This window comes from Oncorhynchus keta, chromosome 4 (assembly GCF_023373465.1).
Source record: "Oncorhynchus keta strain PuntledgeMale-10-30-2019 chromosome 4, Oket_V2, whole genome shotgun sequence".
In the NCBI taxonomy this organism is placed as follows: Eukaryota; Metazoa; Chordata; class Actinopteri; order Salmoniformes; family Salmonidae; genus Oncorhynchus; species Oncorhynchus keta.
The window spans coordinates 46,426,391-46,454,002 of NC_068424.1; the positions used below are offsets into that span (position 1 = coordinate 46,426,391).

Sequence of the window (27,612 nt, forward strand, 5' to 3'; positions counted from 1 at the left end):
GCCATGTACACACAACCAGAAGCAGGAAGAGAGTTTAAGACAGTGATGTGTGAATATTAGAGGTAGTCATTTTGTTTGGTTTCTTGTTCCTTGACACACACATATATGTGTGCATAGATACACAGTCACATACCCAGACTCAAACCCTCACATGGCTCCTCATCTCTCCGTTTTCATCCTCCTCATCATCATTTCTTCCAGACTATCAGGTAATGGAAACATGTTTCTATGAAGTCTCATGGTTCCTTTCAGTTTGCTTACTTGAAGTCAGAGACATGTAGTTCAGACAATATTTGCATAGGGCTTTAGCATGTATTTCACTGAGCAGCTCTATGTTTTAGAATGATGTATAGTCTGTAACATGTTCAGTTGTCCTTCATGGTAAATTGTCACTGTCGAAAAAAAGTTTCTGTACTGAGAAAAACATTTCTTTATTGAGATAAAATTGAAATAACTTTTGTTTCGTCTCTCACAGAAAAACATTCTTATTGAATAAATATATTATACATACATATTTATATATACATACATATATATTACATGTTATGGTGTTCTTTATGTGAGGGACATATATTTAGGCTGTTGTCTACAGATGCTGGTCATTTGTGGTCTGTGTCTGTGCAGACAGGAGGCTCCATCACCATCCCATGTCTCTATCATCAACATTTCTAAAGTTTTGGACTGTATGTAAGGTTCTATCTACAAAAAGATGATTCTGAGATAATTGCCTTTAAAGTTCTGAACACCCAATGGTTTGAATGGTGGCGGCAATTTTTTGCTTCTATTCTTTTGAACTTAACATGATTTGGGTTATTTGAAGTACTGCACATTAAACAGAACAAGGCTATGTCAATAACTCAATTTTGACAAAATTGCAGATAGAACCATATAGTCCCAAATTCTCAATTTCTTAAACTCTGAGAAATTCTGGTTTAAAGTACATTACTTTTATTATTTATTTTCTATAGTAACTGCCCATCCTAGATGTGAAAGAATATTGTTCCATCTTCCCACTCCTGAAAAACAGTTTGATATCTGAATTTTCACCAAATCTAACTGAAGTCGTTTTTCTAAGTGTCACCCTGGAAATAATAGACCAATATTTCATGCTTTACTTCCTCACATAGACACCAGTCTGTGAAAAACAATCATCTATTTCCTCTACAGTAATGTCAATGCCACTCCCCGAAGACACCGAAGACTCATACTTAACATCAGCGTACAGCGTGTATAGATCTGAAGACGTCATTAGGTGAGTGTGCATAAACAATCAGACATTGTGTCCATGTTTCAATATGGGATTAATAATAGGGTCGTTTCATTTCAACATGCCATGACACCCACCATCTCAGATTGTTCTGCCATTGTTTCTGTAGTCAGAAACAGATAACATTAGCATTCCTACAACATTATTTTGACTCAATATTATTTGATCTCTGAGAAATTAAGCTCATTTGATTGCACCCAAATCGACCATTTGAAATTTACAGGATGTATATAATATTCAATAAATATAGTACCTAACATCTGATTTGGACCAAAACAATGAGTAAAGGCATGAGGAATTGAAAGAAATGGTCAAAAACCACCCACATGCCGTGCAAATCCCAACCCAACACCGGGTATACAGTATCAGCTCTCTATGTTTGACACCACAGGTGGTTGGTGGCATCTTAATTGGGGAGGACAGGCTTGTGGTAATGGCTGAAGCGGAATAAGTAGAACGGTATCAAACACATGGTTTCTATGTGTTTGATGCCATTGCATTAGCGTCGTTCTGAACATTATTATGAGCTGTCCTCCCCTCAGCAGCCTCCTGTGTTTGGATCAGTATGGAATTGCGGTTTCTTCATCCTATGTAATGTATTTTCAGTGAATTTGGTTATGCTTTGTTTAACCATGTTCAGAGAAATTAGTAGTTGAAGTTGTTAGGTTTATGTCCCATCCTTCGTCCTGATATTACCCGGTTCTCACCAGTAGATGGTGCTGTCCCTGCTGTTATTGTAATATATTTTTTAAGAATACCCCCTCTCGATGTTAAAGGGATAGTTCACCCAAATTACAAAATTACATTTGGTTTTCTTACCCTGTAAGGAGTCTATGGACAAGGTATGACAGCAACCCATGCTTTGTTTCTGTTTATTTTTTTACCTGGCCACGGTTTGAAATGCTATCTATATGGTACCTATATTATTATTTGTACCTATATTAGAATTTCTGCGCTTCATATCCAAATCTTCTATAAGTAACATCATTGAATGAATTACTCTATCCATTTTTTTTTAAATAATTGAAGATGATTTGAAAGTGTGTCCCCTATCCGCTTCAAACATTTTGTTGAAGTGGTGTTTGCTGAAGTGTCCTCAAAAAGCAATGTTATTCTTCTACAGATTGCTCTACAGTTTGGAGCGAACAGTCTTCTACCTGGTGAAAATTGTTAATGCAATGTTCTTCCTCCTGTGCACCATCATTGCTGTGTTGAATTTCAAGGTGAACAAAATTTGAGGTAAAATTCAGGATGGTTAGAAACCAGACAGGTCTCTTTGGTGAGAACAGACGTGTGACCATACAATTGTGTTTTAAGTTCCATTATTCACCAGCGAGATGTTGTTGTTTTTTTTTGTTACAGCCAAACATTTATTTCAATCAGAATGTTTTATTCATTTGTTTTACGGGTGATTGAAGCTAAAACTACACTGTGTGCACAATTTTTAGACAAGTGAGTATTCTGATCTTATCATTATTGCTATTCACATTTTCCAACTCCAAACCATATAAACGTGAATGCTTATTGGATTTAATCATTTTCAGGTGATTTTGTGTGATGAGGGAGGGTGTGGTGAAAGTGAATAACATGTGTATAATTATTAGGCAGCTTCATTTCCTCAGGTAAAATGGGCCACAAAATGTATTTAATTAACTGACACTGAAAAGACAAATTGTAAAATGCCTTTCAGACGGATGAACACTCTTGAAATAGCTAAACTATTGAGGCGTGACCACCGGACTATCAAACGTTTTTGTTGCGAATAGTCAACTGGAGCGCAAAAAACCCACGGAGAAGAAAAGGCGCAAATTAAGACTTGAAGATAATTAAACGTCAAGCTACCAGGAACCCATTATCCTCCAGTGCCACCATATTCCAGAACTGCAACCTACCTGGAAAGTCCAGAAGTACAAGGTGTCAAGTGCTCAGAGACATGGCCAAGGTCAAGAAGGCTGAAACACGACCACCACTGAATAAGATTCACAAGTTGAAGCGTCAAGATTGGGCAAAGAAACACCTGAAGACAGATTTTTCAAAGGTTTTATGGACAGATGAAATGAGAGTGACTCTTGATGGACCAGATGGATGGGCCCGTGGCTGGATCAATAATGGACACAGGGCACCACTTCGAGTCAGGAGCCAGCAAGGTGGAGGAGGGGTACTGGTATGGGCTGCGATCATTAAGGATGAGGTAGTTGGACCTTTTTGGGTTGAAGATGGTCTGAAACTCAACTCCCAAACCTACTTCCAGTTTCTGGAAGATACTTTCTTCAAGTAGTGGTACAGGAAGAAGTCCTCAGCATTCAAGAAGGCCATTATCTTCATGCAGGACAATGCTCCATCACATGCATCCAAGTACTCCACTGCTTGGCTAGCCAGCAAGGGCATCAAAGACGCCCGAATAATGACCTGGCCCTCTTCCTCACCTGACTTAAATCCTATTGAGAACTTGTGGGCCCTTCTCAAACGTGAGATTTACAGCGAGGGAAGACAATCCACCTCTTTGAACAGCATTTAAGAGGCTGTGGTTGATAAGAAGGGTTGCTATATTGATAACTGAATATTTACTGAATAAAGTCCAAAATGTTTATTTAATTGTCATTTTGCGTTACTTATTTGTTACACTTACTCTAAAAATTGAGAATAAACAAGTGAGTTGGGAGAAATTATTTTTGTAATTTAGTTGCCTAATAATTGTGCACACATATATTCCCCTGAGAAGGACAAAACTCACTTTTCCTTTGTTAAACATTCAGATTTGAGGTTCAGTAACATTTTGGATTGACGGAGAGCATTGTGTTTGTTCAACAATCCTAAGGAATACAATTTGCCTAATAATTGTGCACGCAGTGTATTTACCACAACCCCACAAACATCTCCTTCCTCTCCCCAATCTCCATAGGCTACCAAATATCTCTAGGTTCTCTAGATTAGCCTTTCAAATATTTTATGAATTGTATTGATGCAGTATACAAAAATATAAAAAATGTAAGTCTCTTTTTTCCCCTCCAAAGTATAAAGTTGCCACATGGTTTTATTTCTTGGTCTCCCATAATATTACTGGTCCGCAGAAATATATGAACAAACTGATTTTCTGTTTTGTTTTGCTCTTTTGTCACTGATTTAACTCAATAACCAGTGTTGAATTGTTTTGAATGACTAATTACCACTGTTAACCTACATAAATGGAACACATGCATATTTAGCTAATAAACCGTTTTAAAGACACTTTAAAGGCTACTTATTGTTGGCTATGAACATTTTGCAAACGTCTTGTTCTTGCTGATGGTTGAATACTGCTACTCTACCACCAGCATGATGTCATTGTGCAGTCCTATATATGACATGTGGAATTCACAAATAGATCATGTTACTTATATAGTACATTGTATTCAAATTGTGCTTTAGTACTGCATATTCCTCATACATATCTTATGGTACATTGTGATTTTCAGACTTGCATTTACCTTTACAATAGTTGCTGTATTGTTGTGAACGAGTACATATTTGCCTGTTTTCCCTATGGAATGTTTGCACAGTTGATGACACTGTGGCCCTGTTTACATTAGGCTGTACTCTTTGACCAGCCACTGGTTTTATGACACGGTCCACAATTGTGGCTCTGATTTCATCAGGGACTCTTGTTCTTTGCCTTCTACCTTTTCCTCTATTATGTCTTCACCTGACACCACCAACACACATTCTTACACATCTTCTTATTTCTCTTCCACGAGCATGTAGCTGCTCTTCAGGGTTGTGATGTTCCTCCATGTTCACAAATGGTAGTGATTGTGCTGTGGGCAAGCTCCGTATATACTGTATAGGCTTCCAAACTTGACTGGTAAGATTGTGATTCCTATTTCATTACGTCGTCACCTGGCAGGTGATTTGCCAGTTTTAGCAGACATCACTAACATTCCATGTCATAGATGTTTATAGAATATACACGTGCGCATGCCTGACAGATTTTGATAATTGAATGGGTCATTTTGCATGCGATGGCTCACACGAATGTTTCGAAGTTGTGAAGAGTACGACAGTGTCACTGAGAATCAACTCAGCAGTTTTGATCAGCAAGCCATGTGCGTGTAGTTATTGTAGAAATTGTAGACAATTGTACTTACTCTTTTGCACATGTGCCAAAACACAATTTGCTTAAATGAATAAGAAATTCAAATCTGGTATGAACAAGAAACTAAATTGCTCAGAGATTTGAACTTATTGTTTTGAAAAAAATATATATTATCTTTCGAAAATTGAGCCGAAGCGATTGAGAAAAACTGTAATATGGCTGCTACAGCAACAACATCTGTGAGTATGCACGTGTGTCCATTTTAAAGTGAGAAATGAGAGGCTGAAACTGTGTGTGGTGTTACATTCGCCTGCAAGGCTGTCCAGTGCTGCCTTCTGTGGTTGTCAGTCTCACTGTCGTTTACAGGCCCTGTCTAACTGGGGAGGACAGGAGAGAGATGAGAGGGGCAGAGTTCACAGGATGTTACAGTAAAAACTCTTGTATGTGTGTGTGTTCGTGTGTTTGCGCGGCTCCGTTTTAACTAGTTAGGAAAGGGGAGAAATGATGGGGACAGAGGACGCAGTATATAACAGCTGAAACTGTGTTGTGTTACCTTCGCCTGCATGGCTGTCCAGTGTTGCTGCCTGTGTCAGTCAGTCTCACTATTGTTCATCGGCTCGGTCTTATCTGGGGAGGAGAGGAAAGAGATGAGAGACCAGAGTTCACAGGATGTAACAGAAGAAACTGTGTGTGTGTGTGTGTGTGTGTGTGTGTGTGTGTGTGTGTGTGTGTGTGTGTGTGTGTGTGTGTGTGTGTGTGTGTGTGTGTGTGTGTGTGTGTGTGTGTGTGTGTGTGTGTGTGTGTGTGTGTGTGTATGAGGAACAGTGACAAAGAACATAACAAGAAACAGTTAGGTCATACTTAACAGAATAGTACTTCCTATCATAAATACAACTCAATGAAAGGGGTCGTACTTGGAACAGAAACCAACTTGATCGTTGTTAAACATCGTTATTAAGCCCATATATGTGGTATTACTAATAGGCTGTCAACTCAGTCACATGGGTAATGAATAGCCTACTATTAAACATTTTATAAAAAACCACTGAAGACATAACTTCCTTTTATTAAATATCTTTACTCTCTATGCTGAATTTTTTTTAAAAAGTGGATCTCATTGGTCTGAACCATGCAAATGACCTCATTGAAGTGACAAAAATGGAGGATAATAATGGCGCCAGAGGGGATGGCTGCCGTTTTACAGGCTCTTAACAAACTGTGCTATTTTTTGTGATTTTTCTCATTGTTTGTAACTTATTTTGTACATAATGTTGCTGCACCGTCTCTTATGACCAAAAAGAGCTTCTGGATATCAGAACAGCAATTACTCACCTCGAACCGGACAAAGATTTTTTCTTTAAGGATATAGGATATACTGCTTCTCTGAGACCAGGCCCAAATCGCTGTCATTCACGCAAAGGAAAGATGGAAAAACACGGGCGGAGATCGGGGAGCCTTGTGAGAATTTGTCGGCGAGTGGTTAACCTGCCCCTACCATCCAACGTGCAATCACTGTAGAATAAACTGGGTGATCTCCGGTTGAGACTATCCTACCAATGGGACATTAAAAACTGTGATATCATATGTTTCACCGAGTCGTGGCTGAACAACGACACAGATAATATACAGTATTGCTCGCCTGAGGCAGAGTATCTCATGATAAGCTGTAGACCACACTATCTACCAAGAGAGTTTTCATCTATAGCCATCTATTTATCACCACAAACGGATGCCTGCACTAAGACCGCACTCAACAAGCTGTATTATGCCATAAGCAAACAAGAAAAGGCTCATCCAGTAGCGGTTCTCCTAGTGCCCAGGGACTTTAATGCAGGCAAACTCAAATCCGTTTGACCTCATTTCTACCAACATGTCACATGTGCAACCAGAGGAAAAAAATAGAGACCACTTTTACTCCACACACAGAGACGCATACAAAGCTCTCCCTCGCCCTCCATTTGGCAAATTTGGCCATAATTCTATCGTCCTGATTCCTGCTTACAAGCAGTAACTAAAGCAGAAAGTACCAGTTACTCGCCCAATAGGGAAACAATCAGATGACGCAGATAATCAGATGACGCAGATGCTACGCTACAGGACTGTTTTAATGGGACTCAACCAATGGCATTGAGGAGTATATATATATATATATATATATATATATATATATATATATATATATATATATATATATATATATATATACCACTTCAGTCACCAGCTTCATCAATAAGTGCATCAACGACGTCGTCCCCACAGTGTCCATACATACATATCCCAAACAGAAACCATGGATTACATCTGTACTGAACTAAAGGCTAGAGATGCTGCTTTCAAAGACGCTTATCCAGATGCTTATAAGAAATCCTGCTACGCCCTCAGATAAACCATAAAACAGGCAAAGCGTCAATACAGGATTAGGATTGAATCCTACTACACCGGCTCTGATGCTCGTCAGATGTGGCAGGGCTTGCAAACTATTACGGACTACAAAGGGAAACACAGCCGTGAGCTGCTCAGTGACTCGAGCCTACCAGACAAGTTAAATGCCTTTTATGCTTTCTTTGAGGCAGGCAACACTGAAGCCTGCATGAGAGCACCAGCTGTTCAGGAAGATTGTGTGATCACGCTTGATTAGTGTAGTGTTAGCTAGCTACATAGTTGTCTTTGCTGTCTTCGTATCCAAGATAATTGTGTAGTTTAGAGTGTGTAGTCTTAGAGTGATTATCTTAATTTACAGAGGTTAGCTAGCCAGCTATTTGTCGTCCTTAACGTAGGAGACACTGCTAGCTAGCTAACAGCTAACAGCTAACAGCTAGCCAACAACAACCCGGTCGCATTCCGCTTCGCTCCACAGGTAGTATCACATTTTCATTTCATTTCATTACAGCACAACGGTTTGATTTGCTTGATCGTAGCTAGCTACATAGCTAGCTACATAGCCGTCCTTGTATCAAAGATAATTGTGTAGTCTAGAGCGATTTTCTAGGTTAGCTAGCCAGCTATTGTCGTTCTTTTAACGCAACGTAACGTAATCAACACTGCTAGCTAGCCAGCTAGCCCCGAATAGTAGCACTGTAGAAACTATTACACTCAACGGAACGACTTGATTAGTGTAGTGTCAACAACGCAGCCACTGCCAGCTAGCCTACTTCAGCAGTACTGTATCATTTTAATCATTTTAGTCAATAAGATTCTTGCTACGTAAGCTTAACTTTCTGAACATTCGAGATGTGTAGTCCACTTGTCATTCCAATCTCCTTGCATTAGCGTAGCCTCTTCTGTAGCCTGTCAACTATGTGTCTGTCTATCCCTGTTCTCTCCTCTCTGCACAGACCATACAAACGCTCCACACCGCGTGGCCGCGCCACCCTAAACTGGTGGTCCCAGCGTGCACGACCCACGTGGAGTTCCAGGTCTCCGGTAGCCTCTGGAACTGCCGATCTGCGGCCAACAAGGCAGAGTTCATCTCAGCCTATGCCTCCCTCCAGTCCCTCGACTTCTTGGCACTGACGGAAACATGGATCACCACAGATAACACTGCTACTCCTACTGCTCTCTCTTCGTCCGCCCACGTGTTCTCGCACACCCCGAGAGCTTCTGGTCAGCGGGGTGGTGGCACCGGGATCCTCATCTCTCCCAAGTGGTCATTCTCTCTTTCTCCCCTTACCCATCTGTCTATCGCCTCCTTTGAATTCCATGCTGTCACAGTTACCAGCCCTTTCAAGCTTAACATCCTTATCATTTATCGCCCTCCAGGTTCCCTCGGAGAGTTCATCAATGAGCTTGATGCCTTGATAAGCTCCTTTCCTGAGGACGGCTCACCTCTCACAGTTCTGGGCGACTTTAACCTCCCCACGTCTACCTTTGACTCATTCCTCTCTGCCTCCTTCTGTCCACTCCTCTCCTCTTTTGACCTCACCCTCTCACCTTCCCCCCCTACTCACAAGGCAGGCAATACGCTCGACCTCATCTTTACTAGATGCTGTTCTTCCACTAACCTCATTGCAACTCCCCTCCAAGTCTCCGACCACTACCTTGTATCCTTTTCCCTCTCTCTCTCATCCAACACTTCCCACACTGCCCCTACTCGGATGGTATCGCGCCGTCCCAACCTTCGCTCTCTCTCCCCCGCTACTCTCTCCTCTTCCATCCTATCATCTCTTCCCTCTGCTCAAACCTTCTCCAACCTATCTCCTGATTCTGCCTCCTCAACCCTCCTCTCCTCCCTTTCTGCATCCTTTGACTCTCTATGTCCCCTATCCTCCAGGCCGGCTCGGTCCTCCCCTCCCGCTCCGTGGCTCGACGACTCATTGCGAGCTCACAGAACAGGGCTCCGGGCAGCCGAGCGGAAATGGAGGAAAACTCGCCTCCCTGCGGACCTGGCATCCTTTCACTCCCTCCTCTCTACATGTTCCTCCTCTGTCTCTGCTGCTAAAGCCACTTTCTACCACTCTAAATTCCAAGCATCTGCCTCTAACCCTAGGAAGCTCTTTGCCACCTTCTCCTCCCTCCTGAATTCCCCACCCCCCCCTCCCTCTCTGCAGATGACTTCGTCAACCATTTTGAAAAGATGGTCGACGACATCCGATCCTCGTTTGCTAAATCAAACGACACCGCTGGTTCTGCTCACACTGCCCTACCCTGTGCTCTGACCTCTTTCTCCCCTCTCTCTCCAGATGAAATCTCGCGTCTTGTGACGGCCGGCCGCCCAACAACCTGCCCGCTTGACCCTATCCCCTCCTCTCTTCTCCAGACCATTTCCGGAGACCTTCTCCCTTACCTCACCTCGCTCATCAACTCATCCCTGACCGCTGGCTACGTCCCTTCCATCCTCAAGAGAGCGAGAGTTGCACCCCTTCTGAAAAAACCTACACTCGATCCCTCCGATGTCAACAACTACAGACCAGTATCCCTTCTTTCTTTTCTCTCCAAAACTCTTGAACGTGCCGTCCTTGGCCAGCTCTACCGCTATCTCTCTCAGAATGACCTTCTTGATCCAAATCAGTCAGGTTTCAAGACTAGTCATTCAACTGAGACTGCTCTTCTCTGCATCACGGAGGCGCTCCGCACTGCTAAAGCTAACTCTCTCTCCTCTGCTCTCATCCTTCTAGACCTATCGGCTGCTTTCGATACTGTGAACCATCAGATCCTCCTCTCCACCCTCTCCGAGTTGGGCATCTCCGGCGCGGCCCACGCTTGGATTGCGTCCTACCTGACAGGTCGCTCCTACCAGGTGGCGTGGCGAGAATCTGTCTCCTCACCACGCGCTCTCACCACTGGTGTCCCCCAGGGCTCTGTTCTAGGCCCTCTCCTATTCTCGCTATACACCAAGTCACTTGGTTCTGTCATAACCTCACATGGTCTCTCCTATCATTGCTATGCAGACGACACACAATTAATCTTCTCCTTTCCCCCTTCTGATGACCAGGTGGCGAATCGCATCTTTGCATGTCTGGCAGACATATCAGTGTGGATGATGGATCACCACCTCAAGCTGAACCACGGCAAGACGGAGCTGCTCTTCCTCCCGGGGAAGGACTGCCCGTTCCATGATCTCGCCATCACGGTTGACAACTCCATTGTGTCCTCCTCCCAGAGCGCTAAGAACCTTGGCGTGATCCTGGACAACACCCTGTCGTTCTCAACTAACATCAAGGCGGTGGCCCGTTCCTGTAGGTTCATGCTCTACAACATCCGCAGAGTACGACCCTGCCTCACACAGGAAGCGGCGCAGGTCCTAATCCAGGCACTTGTCATCTCCCGTCTGGATTACTGCAACTCGCTGTTGGCTGGGCTCCCTGCCTGTGCCATTAAACCCCTACAACTCATCCAGAACGCCGCAGCCCATCTGGTGTTCAACCTTCCCAAGTTCTCTCACGTCACCCCGCTCCTCCGCTCTCTCCACTGGCTTCCAGTTGAAGCTCGCATCCGCTACAAGACCATGGTGCTTGCCTACGGAGATGTGAGGGGAACGGCACCTCAGTACCTCCAGGCTCTGATCAGGCCCTACACCCAAACAAGGGCACTGCGTTCATCCACCTCTGGCCTGCTCGCCTCCCTACCACTGAGGAAGTACAGTTCCCGCTCAGCCCAGTCAAAACTGTTCGCTGCTCTGGCCCCCCAATGGTGGAACAAACTCCCTCACGACGCCAGGACAGCGGAGTCAATCACCACCTTCCGGAGACACCTGAAACCCCACCTCTTTAAGGAATACCTAGGATAGGATAAGTAATCCTTCTCCCCCCCCCCCCTAAAAGATTTAGATGCACTATTGTAAAGTGGCTGTTCCACTGGATGTCATAAGGTGAATGCACCAATTTGTAAGTCGCTCTGGATAAGAGCGTCTGCTAAATGACTTAAATGTTATGTAAATGTAAATAGCCGATGTGAGCAAATCAAATCAAACTTTATTTGTCACATGCGCCGAATACAACACCTTAACGTGAAATGCTTACTTACAAGCCCTTAACTCTTTCTTGAACTGCATTGTTGGTTAAGAAAATATTTACCAAATAAACTAAAGTAAAAAATTAAATGAGTCAATGTGTGAGTGTACAGGTTAGTCAAGGTAATTTGTGCATGTCTACCTACATGTAAAGTGTAAAGTGTAAAGTGACTATGCATAGATAATAAACAGTGAGTAGCAACAGTGTTAAAACAAATGGGGGGAGGGGGTCAATGTAAATAGTCCGGGTGGCCATTTTATTATTTGTTCAGCAGTCATATGGCTTGTGGGTAGAAGCTCTTATAAGGAGCCTTTTGGTCTTAGACTTGGTGCTCCGGTACCACTTGCCGTGCGGTAGAAAAGAGAACAGTCTATGACTGGGGTTTCTGGAGTATTTGACAATTTTCTGGGCTTTCCTCACCGCCTAGTATATAGGTCCAGGATGGCAGGAAGCTTGCCCCAAGTGATGTACTGGGCCGTGTGCTTTACAGCCAGATGCCGAGCAGTTGCCATACCAGGTGGTGATGCAACCAGTCTAGATGCTCTCAATGGTACAGCTGTAGAACTTTGAGGATCTGGGGACCAATGCCAAATATTTTCAGTCTCCTGAGGGGGAAACGGTGTTCTCGTGCCCTCTTCACGGCAATCTCAATGTGTTTGGACCATGATAGTTTGTTAGTGATGTGGACACCAAGGAACTTAGAAACTCTCGACCCGCTCCACTACAGCCCTGTCGATGTTAATGAGGGCCTGTTCGGCCCACCTTTTCCTGTAGTCCACGATCAGCTCCTTTGTCTTGCTGATAATGAAGGAGAGGTTGTTATCCTGGCACCACACTGCCAGGTCTCTGACCTCCTCTCTATAGGCTGTCTCACTGTTGTCGGTAATCAGACCTACCACTGTTGTGTCGTCAGAAAACTTAATGATGGTATTGGAGTCGTGTTTGGCCACGCAGTCATGGGTGAACAGGGAGTAAAGGAGCGGACAAAGCACGCACTCCTGAGGGGCCCCAGTGTTGAGGATCAGCGTGGCAGACGTGTTATTGCCTACCCTTATCACCTAGGGGCGGCCCGTCAGGAAGTCCAGGATCCAGTTGCAGAGGGAGGTGTTTAGTCCCAGGGTCCGTAGATTAGTGATGAGCTTTGTGAGCACTATGGTGTGGAACTTTGAGCTGTAGTCAATGAACAGCATTCTCACATAGGTGTTCCTTTTGCAAAAAGGAAAGGGCATTGTGGAGTGCGATTGAGTCATCTGTGGATGTTTTGGGGCGGTCTGCGAATTGGAGTGGGTCTAGGGTTTCCGAGATGATGGTGTTGATATGAGCCATGATCAATCTTTCAAAGCCCCTCATGGCTACAGACGTGAGTGGTACGGGGCGGCAGTCATTTAGGCAGGTTACCTTCGCTTCCTTGGGCACAGGGACTATGGTGGTCTGCTTGAAACATGTAGGTATTACAAACTCGGTCAGGGAGAGGTTGAAAATGTCAGTGAAGACACTTGCCAGTTGGTCCACGCATGCTTTGAGTACACATTCTGGTAATCCGTCTGGCACTGCGACTTTGTGAATGTTGACCTGTTCAAAGTTATTGCTTACATCGGCTAACGAGAGCGTTATCAGTCGTCCGGAACAGCTGGTCCTCTCATGCATGCTTCAAAGTTGCTTGCCTCGAAGCGAGCATAAAATGCATTAACCTGCCTTGGACACACGTTCCGCTAGCGGAACCCCCCCCACAACATTCCACTGAAAAGGCAGTTCAATCGCATGCAGTATCACACCAGCTCAGAAAATTATTTCCTGAATCAGCGATAATTTCCCCATGTAACTAAACAGCTATACATCAAATGCATATCGAACAACTATTGTTCGATACTAACTATTGGAGAAACTCGGTTAATGACAATATCAATTTTTGTTTGATTCATCTTGTTAAAGATACTATTTTCTGTTAGAAGCATTCGATTTTGCAATCCATACATTATTTTGGATATGTGTGCCAATTAAAACTGTTTTGACAGCTTAACATAGGGGGATTAGTGTCTATTTTTAATAAACTATGTTTGATTAATATATATCAAGTCTATTAAGACTTTTACCATTCTGTTGCTTATGAGTTTTAGTATTATTTTATTGTCGTAATTCATTAAGTATATGGGTCTGTAATCTGCAGGGGACTCTTCAGATTTTCCTGGTTTAATATAACTGAAGTAACTGTTTGATACATGGAACTCAGAAGCACTGAACTGAGTGATACGTTTTGTCATTTGAGTAAATATGGGCGCTACTTTATCCCATAATGTCAAGTATAATTGTATGGGAAATCTGTCCATAGCTGGTGCTTTTCTTCAAGTTAATGTTTTAACAATGTCTAATATTTATTTTGGTGTGCTTTCTATATTTAGTGATTATTTTTTGCCTGTTGATAGTTGCTTCAGGGTTATTAAGTCTAAGGATCAGTCCATTGTAGTTTAATTTGGATTTATATCGATTCTCATAAAAGCTTTTACAATTGTTATTAATAGAGCTGTTTCTAATTAAATATCTTAAATTATAGCTGGTTTGGCATGTGTTCGTTTTGTGAGGCCTGAGAGGTGTTTCTGGTTTATTTGCCATTAAATAGTATACTTTATTTGAGTTTAACCTGTAGTTGTTGGATCTCTTCAAAAGTAAAATATCATATTCCTGTTTAAATTCATAAATGTTATATTTCTTCTTTACCCTTGTAAAGATTTGTATGGGCTGTTTCGAAAGAAGAAAAAAAATGTATCACTAAGTCAGATTTAACTTTAGTCAAATATGAGATTACCATTCCCCTAAAGTATACCATAAAAGCATCCCAAATTATGTCAGGGGTTGGATTCTCTCTATGCTTTCTGTCTACCTTTGTAATGGTAAACGTCTTTATTTTTTGTTCACTTATTTAATACATTTCGGGTGTTGAAGATGCACTCTCCATTTCCGTCGCTAAGTGTATTTTCTGTCAGTGTAATCAAGCATGATACATGAGAAAGTTTGGATTTCAATATGTCATGGACTGTTCAATCCAGTATATTGTTGAGTGCATTTTTTAATATTTTTTTTTGTCCATTTTTGAATAGCTTTTCTTACTTTGAGAAAAGAAGTAGTATTTTGTAGTTGGGAATACTAACCTTGTAACTGAGAGTCGAGGACTAGGTCCAGGTGAACCGTTTAATAAAACAACAAACATGAAACGAGACAACATAGCAGTAGTGTCTACACAGGAAACAATACTGACTGAGAAAAGAACCAAAGGGAGGGACAGATATAGGGGAGGTAATCAGGAAGGTGATGGCGTCCAGGTGAGTATCATGATGACATGCAGGTGCGTGTAATGATTGATGCCAGGTGTGCATAATGATGAATCACAGGACCGGATGTTAGTATACCTGCGACGTCGAACGCCGGAGGGGAGGAGCGGGAGTAGACATGACAAACCTACAAGTGTCCTGTAAATTATTTGTAGAAAATAATATTTTCATAGTTATTGTATACATTACATATATAGATCGTGTGAACGTGTAGGCTGAGCAAACATTTAACACACTGAAAGGGTTAAAATTGATTTGGGGGTCTTCTAAAGACCCCACCATTGATTATGTCATTATTAATTTGCTTACGTGCCATTGTACTTATGCTGACTGTATAGCTGAATATCGAGGCCTCTCTGTGTCTAGCTCTCTGCCAAAACCCGCAGCCCTGCGTCTGTGAGAAAATGTGAGAAAAGGGACTGAGGGTGATAGCGAGACACTTGTGTCTCCGGAACAAGGGCAGATTTGCATACCGTTGAGACAGGTCCTCAGAAACGTTGTGTTATGAATAACTTGTTCTTTTAGCTGCACAAGCAGGTTTTGACGTAGGAGATGGAGGTGTGGGGGGGGGTGGGGTATATAAGATCCTGTCTTTCTTTTGTTCGGGGCAGAACTCAGGAGAGACATCAGTTGTATGTCTGATGTTTGATCTTTGACTTCTGTCTACAACTGTATTTTGATTAAAATTCTTATGATTTATAAGTGCACATTTTGAGTGTTCCTTATTTGTTAAGTAAATAACGGAGCCCAGAAAAGTGGAACCAACAACACAATAAACATAAAACAAGCATTTCTTTGTATTTTGAGGTGCTTTGCCTTTTTAGAGCTTTTAAGCTCCAAAGAAGTCTATGGGTTATGTCATTGTAAATACATTGGAGAAACAATGACTCGATATCCTCAACTAATTTGGGCAGCCCTCTTATTTATTTAACAGCAGGCTTGCAAGTCACAAAAAAATACATTGTAGTATAGATAAACCCTTCCTTCCCTCTCTCCCAAGCCAAGCGTGTCCATCTCCCGCTGCCAGTTTCCCTCCCCTTCACCCCCCTCCCAAGCTAAGCTTGTCCCAACCACCCGTTCTTGCCCACAGTTTTCCACCCAAGCCAAGCTTGTCTCAACCTCCCATATTTTCCTACCCTCCCTTCCTCTCCACTCTCATTCATTCACATATGCAATCTGGTTTCAGAGCTGGTCGTGGATGCACCTCAGCCACACTCAAGGTCCTAAACGATATCATAACCGCCATCGATAAGAGACATTACTGTGCAGCCGTATTCATAGACCTGGCCAAGGCTTTCGACTCTGTCAATCACCACATTCTTATCGGCACACTCAACAGCCTTGGTTTCTCAAATGACTGCCTCGTCTGGTTCACCAACTACTTCTCTGATAGAGTTCAGTGTCAAATCGGAGGGACTGTTGTCCGGACCTCTGGCAGTCTCTATGGGGGTGCCACAGGGTTAAATTCTTGGGCCGACTCTTCTCTGTATAAATTATGTTGCTCTTCTGATTCTCTGATCCACCTCTACGCAGACGATACCATTCGGTATACTTCTGGTACTTCTTTAGACAATGTGTTAACTAACCTCCAGACGACCTTCAATGCCATACAACTCTCCTTTCGTGGCCTCCAACTGCTCTTAAATGCAAGTAAAACTTCCTTCACTTATCCTTCACTTATGCTGCCAAACATACCCTCGTAAAACTGACCATCCTACCGATCCTAGACTTCAGCGATGTCATTTACAAAAGTCTCCAACACTCTACTCAAGGAATTGGATGCATTCTATCACAGTGCCATCCGTTAAGTCACCAAAACCCCATATACTACCCACCACTGCAACGTGTATGCTCTCGTTGGCTGGCCCTCTTTTCATACTCGTCCCCAAACCCACTGGCTCCAGATCATCTACAAGTCTTTGCTAGGTAAAGCCCCGCCTTATCCCGGCTCACTGGTCACCATAGCAGCACCCACCCGTAGCATGCGCTCCAGCAAGTATATCTCACTGGTCACCCCCAAAGCCAATTCCTCATTTGGTCACCTTTCCTTCCAGTTCTCTGCTGCCATTGACTGGAACGAACTGCAAAAATCACTGAAGCTGGAGACTCATATCTCCCTCACTAGCTTTAAGCATCAGCTGTCACAGCAGCTCACATATCACTGCACCTGTACATAGCCCATCTGTAAATAGCCCAAACAACTACCTCATTCCCTTACTGTATTTATTTATCTTGCTCCTTTGCACCCCAGTATCTCTACTTGCACATTCATCTTCTGCACATCAATCACTCCAGTGTTTAATTGCTACATTGTAATTACTTCGCCACCATGGCCTATATATTGCTTTACCTCCCTTATCTTACCTCATTTGCACACACTGTATATAGACTTTTTCTACTGTATTATTGACTGTATGTTTGTTTATTCCATGTGTAACTCTGTGTTGTTGTATGTGTCGAACTGCTTTGCTTTATCTTGACCAGGTCGCAGTTGTAAATGAGAACTAGCCTACCTGGTTAAATAAAGGTGAAATACAAAAATACAACATATACTCCAAACATCCACATCCCCATTCCCATTCCCTCCCTCCCACACACACACACACACACACACACACACACACACACACACACACACACACACACACACACACACACACACACACACACACACACACACACACACACACACACACACACACACACACACACACACACACACACACACACACACACACACACACACACATAACGATGGTCATTATGGCCGAACAGATATATTTTTATTTCATCAGACCAGAGGACATTTCTGGTCTGGAGCAGTGGCTTCTTCCTTGCTGAGTGACCTTTCAGGTTATGTTGATATAGGGCTCGTTTTACTGTGGATATAGATACTTTTGTACCTGTTTCCTCCAGCATCTTCACAAGCTCATTTGCTGTTGTTCTGGGATTGATTTGCACTTTTCGCACCAAAGTATGTTCATCTCTAGGAGACAGAACGCGCCTCCTTCCTGAGTGGTATGACGGCTGTGTGGTCCCATGGTGTTTGTACTATTGTTTGTACAGATGAACGTGGTACCTTCAGCCGTTTGGAAATTGCTCCCAAGGATGGTCTTGGCTGATTTCTTTTGATGTTCCCATGATGTCAAGCAAAGAGGCACTGAGTTTGAAGGTAGGCCTTGAAATACATTCACAGGTACAAATCCAATTGACTCAAATTATGTCAATTAGCCTATCAGAAGTTTCTAAAGCGATGACATAATTTTCTGGAATTTTCGAAGCTGTTTCAAGGCACAGTCAACTTAGTGTATGTAAACTTCTGACCCACTGGAATAGTGATACAATGAATTATAAGTGAAATAATCTGTCTCTAAACAATTGTTGGAAAAAAATACTTGTGTCATGCACAAAGTAGATGTCCTAACTGACTTGCCAAAAATGATAGTTTGTTAACAAGAAATTTGTGGAGTGGTTGAAAAATGATTTTTTTAAATGACTCCAACCTAATTGTATGTAAACTTCCGACTTCAACTGTATATATATGTATAAACATGCATACATATACACACAAATACACATACATATATACACATATATATAGATTTTTTAAATAGATTTTATTTTATTATACCCTGTGTAACTCTGTGTTGTTGTATGTGTCGAACTGCTTTGCTTTATCTTGACCAGGTCGCAGTTGTAAATGAGAACTAGCCTACCTGGTTAAATAAAGGTGAAATACAAAAATACAACATATACTCCAAACATCCACCAGCCCTCCCCTAATTGGACTAAACTAATAAACAATAACACTTAGGCTTCTACTTCCAGCTTATACATACTATTACTATATACATTTTATTGACAAAATCAATTTTACAATAGTTATATTTTGTTGGTTTTTGGTCCTGACCTTCCTCTATTTCTGATGTCCATCCATTTGATTTCTATTTGCCATATATGTGTAACTGCTATTTCACAAAAGTTCTGAACCTATATCTATATACATTGTACAGACCCCATATGTTTTACATGGTTTATCTTGCTATTAGTCCCACCCTTCAGCTCCATTCAACCCCTTCCATCTATCTCTTAACACCGTCCATTTTGGATTTCTATTTGCCATATATTTGTCAACTGTGCTGTGATGCTCCACAAAGGTTCTGAACCCTTCTACTCTCAGAGTTTCTACAGATTGTTCATTAAAAATTAAACGTTTTGCTAACAGAATAATTTTCCAGTATTGCTATCTGCAGCATTAGCTCTAGGTAAATGTTGCAATTCTTCAGCCGTTCCTGGACCTGTGACCAAAAACGAGCTACATATGGACAGTATCAAAATAAATGATCTAATGATTCTGCCTCCTCGCAGCAAAATCTGCAGAGCTGGGAAGGTTGTATCCCCCATGTAACATTCTATTGGTTGCAAGAACTTTGTATAATCATTTAAATAGAAAAATTCTACGTCTTGAATCTGGCATAATTTTGCGTGTTAATTCATTAACCATGTGCCACGGACTCGGTACATCGAAAATCTCTTCCCAACTATTTTGCTATTTATATGGCTTGGGGAGGTTGATTTGTCAAGTTTAGAGACTTGATTATAATGTTGTCTGGTTTCTACATATAACCACAATTTTATTGGTATAAAACGTAGCTACTACCACCACTACACCATGTGTCCTATAGGTACACACATCCGCCTCGAAATACAGTTAACTTCATTGCTGATGACACTTTGTGTAATGATATGCGTTGAGAGTCGGGAAGTAAATTCAGGGAGTGAGTGTTTTAATCAAATAAAAACAAAACAAGAAACACTAACAGCACAGATATGAAACAGAAACAAAGACACTTGGGGAAGGAACCAAAGGGAGTGACATACTGTATATAGGGAAGGTAATCAGGGAAGTGATGGAGTTATGGTGAGTCTGAACACGCGCAGGTGTGCGTAACGATGGTGACAGGTGTGTGCCATAACGAGCAGCCTGATGACCTAGAGGCCAAAGAGGGAGCACACGTGACATTATGACTTATAACAAATTCCCTCTATGTTGAATCATAGCCTTCCAGTACAATTCTGTCTATATTTACTCCTGCTACATTAATGGAACACATGCATGTTTTGCTAATGTATGTTGTAAATACACTTAGGATACTTTTGCCCCTTTACATTACAGTATATTTGAGTTAATTATGAAAAAGATAAGCGAGAAGAGCATAGATTACCACCATTCAATATGATTTGTTAGCCAAAAAGAGCCAACTATATGCCAACTATATTTTCATTTTCAAACATGCAAGAATACACAAAAACACTGAACATTATATTCACTAACTGTTACAGTTTAAGACTTTTATCACTTCTCTCTAAGTACAACATGTGTGTGGCTCTCCTGTGACTATTGTCAGCACTTTTGTACTGTATTCTTCATACTCATCGTCTCTTGGTATAGTCAAGTTTCTTATTCTGCACATGGGTCTTTCTATAAACTAGCGTACCAGTGAGCATTTCATGTGGTGGACAACTGTTTGGAGCTGTTACAAAGTCACTTATAATAATGTCCCTTTTTTTTCACGTGAATACATTAATAACATATAAAGAAAGGGTGAGCATAGATACATTCAATATAGTTCATGAGCCGAATCAAAACCTACACTGCCGTTCAGAGGTTTGGGGTCACTTAGAAATGTCCTTGTTTTTGAAAGAAAAGCAAACATTTTTGTCCATTAAAATAACATAAAATTGATCAGAAATACAGTGTAGACATTGTTAATGTTGTAAATGACTATTGTAGCTGGAAATGGCAGATTTTTATCTACATACTAGTCTACTCAACTAGAAGGCCCATTTTATTGCTTCTTTAATCAGGAACAACAGTTTTCAGCTGTGCTAACTTAATTGGAAAAGGGTTTTCTAATGAGCAATTAGCCTTTTAAAATGATAAACTTGGATTAGCTAACACAATGTGTCATAGAAAAACAGGAGTGATGGTTGCTAATAACGGGCCTCTGTACGCCTATTTAGATATTCCATTAAAAATCTGCTGTTTCCAGCTACAATAGTAATTTACAACATCAACAATGACTACACTGTATTTCTGATCAATTTTATGATATTTTAATGGACAAAAAATATTATTTTCTTTCAAAAACAAGGACATTTCAAAGTGACCCCAAACGTTTGAACGGTAGTGTTTTTTTTTTAAGTCTACAGATTTGTCAAAATTCATGTGACATAAAACATTACTTTTCTTTCCTTACATTTATGATACTGCTCTTTGTCTTTATATCAAATACTAAGCGTTTAACCATTGAAGTACACATTGAACTTGATCCTGTAAAATTCCTGGATATTTGCAGTCAGACTCTCTTCTTTTTGTATCTAAGTGTACTGTAACCTTGTAACATTTATCCCCCTAAGTTATGCTGTCAAAACAGTTTTAATTGGCACACATATCCAAAATAATGTATGGATTGCGAAATCGAATGCTTCTAACAGAAAACAGTATCGTTAACAAGATGAATCAAACAAAAATCGATATCGTCATTAACCGAGTTTCTCCAATAATTATGCATAATAGTTATTCGACACGCATTTGATGTATAGCTGTTTAGTTACATGGGGAAATTATCGCTGATTCAGGAAATACTTTTCTGAGTGATAAAGAGCTGGTGTAATACTGCATACGGTTGAACAACAGACAAAGTGCAGAAATAAATGGAGAATATACAGAACCTTTTGGTGTCTATGTTGTTACCGCCGGTCAAGACAATTAGCCTATGTCATGAGCAACATTATGTCAAGATTCCTAAGGAAAGATTACTGTCCATGTACGTTTTGATCGTTTGTTTTCTGAGTTAAAATGGAGCAATCGGGACGTGAAAATGGCCGATATTTCATTTTTGCATATAAAACCAAAAAACAACAACTTGATATTTATATTTTTACATGTGGCTGGGGTTAAATGTGGAATGGCACTGTAAAATATTATCTGCTGTAGCTTGGAAAATGTGACTGAATGACAACATTGTTTCCAACATTAGGGCTGTTTTCCTAAAGAAGTTAAATCAGCTAAGTGTTTTGTTTCCTTACCATAATACTAATGAGTATAGCAATACTGGTAATCATCCCGGCCCTACTATGAGGTCAAAAGAACACTCTAAAATTGTGAAAATTATTATAAAGCCGTTTTTGTGTAAGAGCTGTTTGAATAAAATGCCTGGAATTTCAGCATGTTCAGTTGGAATGGAACTTTTGGCACACATCATGACTTCACAATGTGATCTGATTGTAATAGACCGTTGACTGTCATTTTCATTAAATAAGCACACACAGTGATTTATTAGACATACAGTGATGATTTAAAAATACAATTACAAAGACTGCTTGGGGGCTATAATAGCTGTCAAAGACTTGGTTCCTCTGTCCTTGGGAGAATCTTTATTGCATTTCCTTGATTCATTGCATCCTCTCTCCTCGTCTCCTTCTCAAAACCCATTGGATGAGAAGGTCAGAGGTCCTTCCCCTTTCAGGAACCTTCACTCCTCTCCCCCAATGTGCTTTGAGAAGGAGGCGAGGAGAGAGGACGTGAGGAATCAAGGAAATGCAATTGGGATTCTCCCCTTAATTCTCCCATTCCTCACCTCCCTCTCAAAGCACATTGGGGGAGAGGAGTGAAGGTTCCTCCCCTCAGGCTACAATGCACTTTTGCACTTTCAAGGAGAGGCAAAGAGTCGAGGAAACAAGGACAGAGGGAGCAAGAATTAGAAGGCTAGTTTTCAGATACAGACTCGCACACCCACATACAATAATTGAAGAATTTACTGATTATAATGATTTTATTGTTGGTTATTACACACACACACACACACACACACACACACACACACACACACACACACACACACACACACACACACACACACACACACACACACACACACACACACACACACACACACACACACACACACACACACACACACACACACACACACGCACACACACACCAATTGATTAATGGACTGCTGAATGTATCTTTTTTTCTCTTGCTTTATTTGCTCTTTACAGTATTATGTCCGTCTCTGATGAGTTACCCCGGAATGGCCTGAAAATAGCCCATATTAATATATGTAGCCTGAGAAATAAGGTTCTTAAAATCAATAATTTGCTAACATCAGATAACATTCTTATATTAGCCATTTCTGAGACTCACTTAGACAATTCCTTTGACGATACGTCAGTAGCAAGACAAGGATATAACATCTATAGAAGAGACAGAAATACTTACGGGGGAGGTGTTGCTGTATATATTCAGAGCCATATCCCTGTAATGCTTTGAGAAGATCTTATGTCAAATGTTATTGAAGTGTTGTGGTTGCAGGTTCACTTGGCACGTCTAAAGTATTTTATTTTGGGCCACCAAGTGCTAACAGTCAGTATCTAAATAATATGTGTGAAATGATAGTGTACAGTATGTGATGTAAACACAGAGGTCTACTTCCTTGCGGACCTGAATATCGACTGGTTTTCATCAAGCTCAAGAGGAAGCTTCTCACTGTAACCAGTGCCTGTAATCTGGTTCAGGTTATTAATCAACCTACCAGGGTGTTTACAAATACTACAGGAACAAGATCATCCACATGTATCGATCACATTTTCTACTAATACTGTAGAACTTTGTTCTAAAGCTGTATCCGTACCCATTGGATGCAGTGATCACAATATAGTGGCTATATCCAGGAAAGCCAAAGTTCTAACAGCTGGGCCTGAAATAGTGTTTCAGAGACCATTCAAAAGATTTTGCTGTGACTCTTATGTGGATGATGTTAAAATTAGTTGTTGGTCTGATGTGATTCATGAGGAGCATCCAGACACTGCACTTGATTAATTTATGAAATTGCTTCTTCCAATTATTGATAAAAATGCACCTGTTAAGAAACTGACTGTTATAACTGTTTAAGACTCCATGGATTGACGAGGAATTGAAAAACTGTATGGTTGAAAGAGATGGGGCAATAATAAGTGACTAATAAATCTGGCTTCACATCTGACTGACTTACTTATTGCAAATTGAGAAATTATGTGACTAAACTCAACTTTTGAGTACTTTAAATGAAATTATGGGCAGAAAGACAAATTCAACTCCATCTTTCATCGAATCAGGTGGCTTTTTCATCACAAAACCATTTGATGTTGGCAATTATTTTAATTTATTTTATTTGATTTCACCTTTATTTAGCCAGGTAGGCAAGTTGAGAACAAGTTCTCATTTACAATTGCGACCTGGCCAAGATAAAGCAAAGCAGTTCGACACATACAGTGACACAGAGGTAAAGGCAAAAAAAAGGCCATGGTGGCAAAGTAAATACAATATAGCAAATGATTATCATTATTATTATTAATGATTATTTCACTGGCAAAGTGGGCAAACTTAGGCAGGAAATGCCAAATAACGAACAGTGAGCAATTGGTATTCATGCACGAAAAAAAAATAATGAAAGGAAACCATTGCAAGTTTGAATTTTATAAAGTTATTGTGGGAGAGGTGGAAAATGTATTGTTATCAATGAATTATGACAAACCTCCTGGCATTGACAACTTAGATGGAAAGCTACTGAGGATGGTAGCTAACTTTATAGCCACTCCTATCTGTCATATTTTTAATCTGAGCCTAGAGGAAAGTCTTTGTCCTCAGGCCTGGAGGGACGCCAAAGTAATTCCGTTACCCAAGAGGGATAAAGAGACCTTTAATGGTCCTAACAGCAGACCTATAAGCTTTCTGTCAGCTCTTAGCAAACCCAAATGACTGATGAATTGTTGAAAGAAATCAATAATAAGAAGATTGTGGGAGCTGTACTGTTAGATTTTAGTGCAGCCTTTGATATTATTGGCCATAACCTGTGCTATGGCTTTTCAACCTCTGCCATAATGTGGATTCAGAACTATCTATCTAATAGGGGCGGCAGGGTAGCCTAGTGGTTAGAGCGTTGGACTAGTAACCGGAAGGTTGCAAGTTCAAACCCCCGAGCTGACAAGGTACAAATCTGTCGTTCTGCCCCTGAACAGGCAGTTAACCCACTGTTCCTAGGCCGTCATTGAAAATAAGAATTTGTTCTTAACTGATCTTGCCTAGTTAAATAAAGGTAAATTTAAAAAAATCTATATATATAACTTTAATGGAAGCTTCTCTAATGTCAAACATGTGTTGTACCGCAGGGCAGCTCTCTAGGCCCTCTACTCTTTTCTATTTTTACCAATGACCTGCCATTGGCATTAAACAAAGCATGTGTGTCCATGTATGCTGATGATTCAACCACGCATCAGCAACCACAACAAATAGTTGCAGTCTGTTTTGGAATGGGTGGCCAGTAATAAACTGGTCATGAACATCTCTAAAACTAAGAGCATTGTATTTGGTACAAATCATTCCTTAAGTGCTAGACCTCAGCTGAATCTGGTAATGAATGGTGTGGCTGTTGAACAAGTTGAGGAGACTAAATTACTTAGCGTTACCTTAGATTGTAAACTGTCATGGTAAAAACATATAGATTCAATGGTTGTAAAAATGGGGAGAGGTCTAGCCATAATAAAGAGATGCTCTGTTTTTTTGACACCACACGACAAAAAGCCAGTTCTGCAGGCTCTAGTTTTGTCTAATCTTGATTACTGTCCAGTCGCGTGGTCCAGTGCTTGAAGGAAAGACCTAGTTAAGCTGCAGCTGGCCCAGAACAGAGCGGCACGGTTTGCTCTTAATTGTAATCAGAGGGCTGATATAAATACTATGTATGCCAGTCTCTCTTGGCTAAGAGTTGAGGAGAGACTAACTGCAGCACTTCTTCTTTTTATAAGAAACATTAATGTGTTGAAAATCCCAAATGGTTTGCATAGTCAACCTACACACAGCTCTGACATAAACATTTATCCCATCAAACATGCCACCAGAGGTCTTTTCACAGTCCCCAAATCCATAACAAATTCAAGAAAGCGTACAGTATTATAGAAAGCCCTTATTGCATGGAACTTCCTTCCATCTCATATTGCTCAACTAATCAGCAAACCTGGTTTAAAAAACAGATGAAGCAACACCTCACGGCACAACGCCTCTCCCCTATTTGACCTAGATAGTTTGTGTGTATGCATTGATATGTAAACTGCGTGTGCCTTTAAAAATAATGTATGCAGTTTTGTCCTTGAGCTGTTCTTGTCTATTGATGTTCTGTATTATGTTTCATGTTTTGTGTGGACCCCAGGAAGAGAAGCTGCTGCTTTTGCAAAAGCTACTGGGGATCCTAATAAAATACCAAATACCAAATGACATGTCCATGTTTCTAGTGATATTTTGAATTGCATTGAGAGGGTTTTGTTATTGCTAGATGGAGTTAGTGGTGTGGGGGCTGTGCTTTGGCAAAGTGGGTGGGGTTATATCCTTCCTGTTTGGCCCTGTCTGGGGGTGTCCTCGGATGGGACCACAGTGTCTCTTGACCCCTCCTGTCTCAGCCTCCAGTATTTATGCTGCAGTAGTTTATGTGTCGGGGGGCTAGGGTCAGTTTGTTATATCTGGAGTACTTCTCCTGTCCTATTCGGTGTCCTGTGTGAATCTAAGTGTGCGTTCTCTAATTCTCTCCTTCTCTCTTTCTTTCTCTCTCTCGGAGGACCTGAGCCCTAGGACCGTGCCCCAGGACTACATGACATGATGACTCCTTGCTGTCCCCAGTCCACCTGACTGTGCTGCTGCTCCAGTTTAAACTGTTCTGCCTTATTATTATTCGACCATGCTGGTCATTTATGAACATTTGAACATCTCGGCCATGTTCTGTTATAATCTCCACCCGGCACAGCCAGAAGAGGACTGGCCACCCCACATAGCCTGGTTCCTCTCTAGGTTTCTTCCTAGGTTTTGGCCTTTCTAGGGAGTTTTTCCTAGCCACCGTGCTTCTACACCTGCATTGCTTGCTGTTTGGGGTTTTAGGCTGGGTTTCTGTACAGCACTTTGAGATATCAGCTGATGTACGAAGGGCTATATAAATAAATTTGATTTGATTTGAGTTATGGTCTCATTGTGCCGACCTTTGTAACTACAGATGTGAAGCTGCAAGAACATTATATTTAAATGTATATTAAACCATTTTAAAATGTTCACCCTGAAGTTACACATTGGCCCCTTTCTTTATAGAAAGAGCCACATGCAGTACAGTAGAAGGTGTAAAGAGCTGAAAACTGTTACCACTCCATAACAACAGTGCAAACAACCAATGGTGGTGGAGAGGAAGACGTGAGAAGAGCAAAGGTAAACACTACGAGATGCTATTTGTCATTCAGCCAAAAGGTGATAATATACATCCCTTTTTCACACAGCCAAGAGTACATGCACATAAATAGTCCCTAAAATGAACACAAGAGCTTTACTACTTCCTCCTTTCTATGGTTTACCGTATTCTTACCCTCATCGTCTCTGGCATGGTCAACTCAAGTTCCTTATTTTGAACATATGTGTGA

At 41.2% G+C, this 27,612-nt stretch overlaps 1 long non-coding RNA gene across 1 annotated transcript; it reads left to right on the forward strand.

Annotated features, from left to right (window-relative positions):
• The first annotated feature begins 69 nt into the window (after positions 1 to 69).
• LOC118375861 (uncharacterized) lies at positions 70 to 27,243 on the forward strand. The gene is made up of 3 exons (XR_004823910.2): positions 70 to 209; positions 1,168 to 1,252; positions 26,769 to 27,243. It is a non-coding gene; the product is annotated as an uncharacterized LOC118375861 (long non-coding RNA).
• The last annotated feature ends 369 nt before the right edge of the window (positions 27,244 to 27,612 follow it).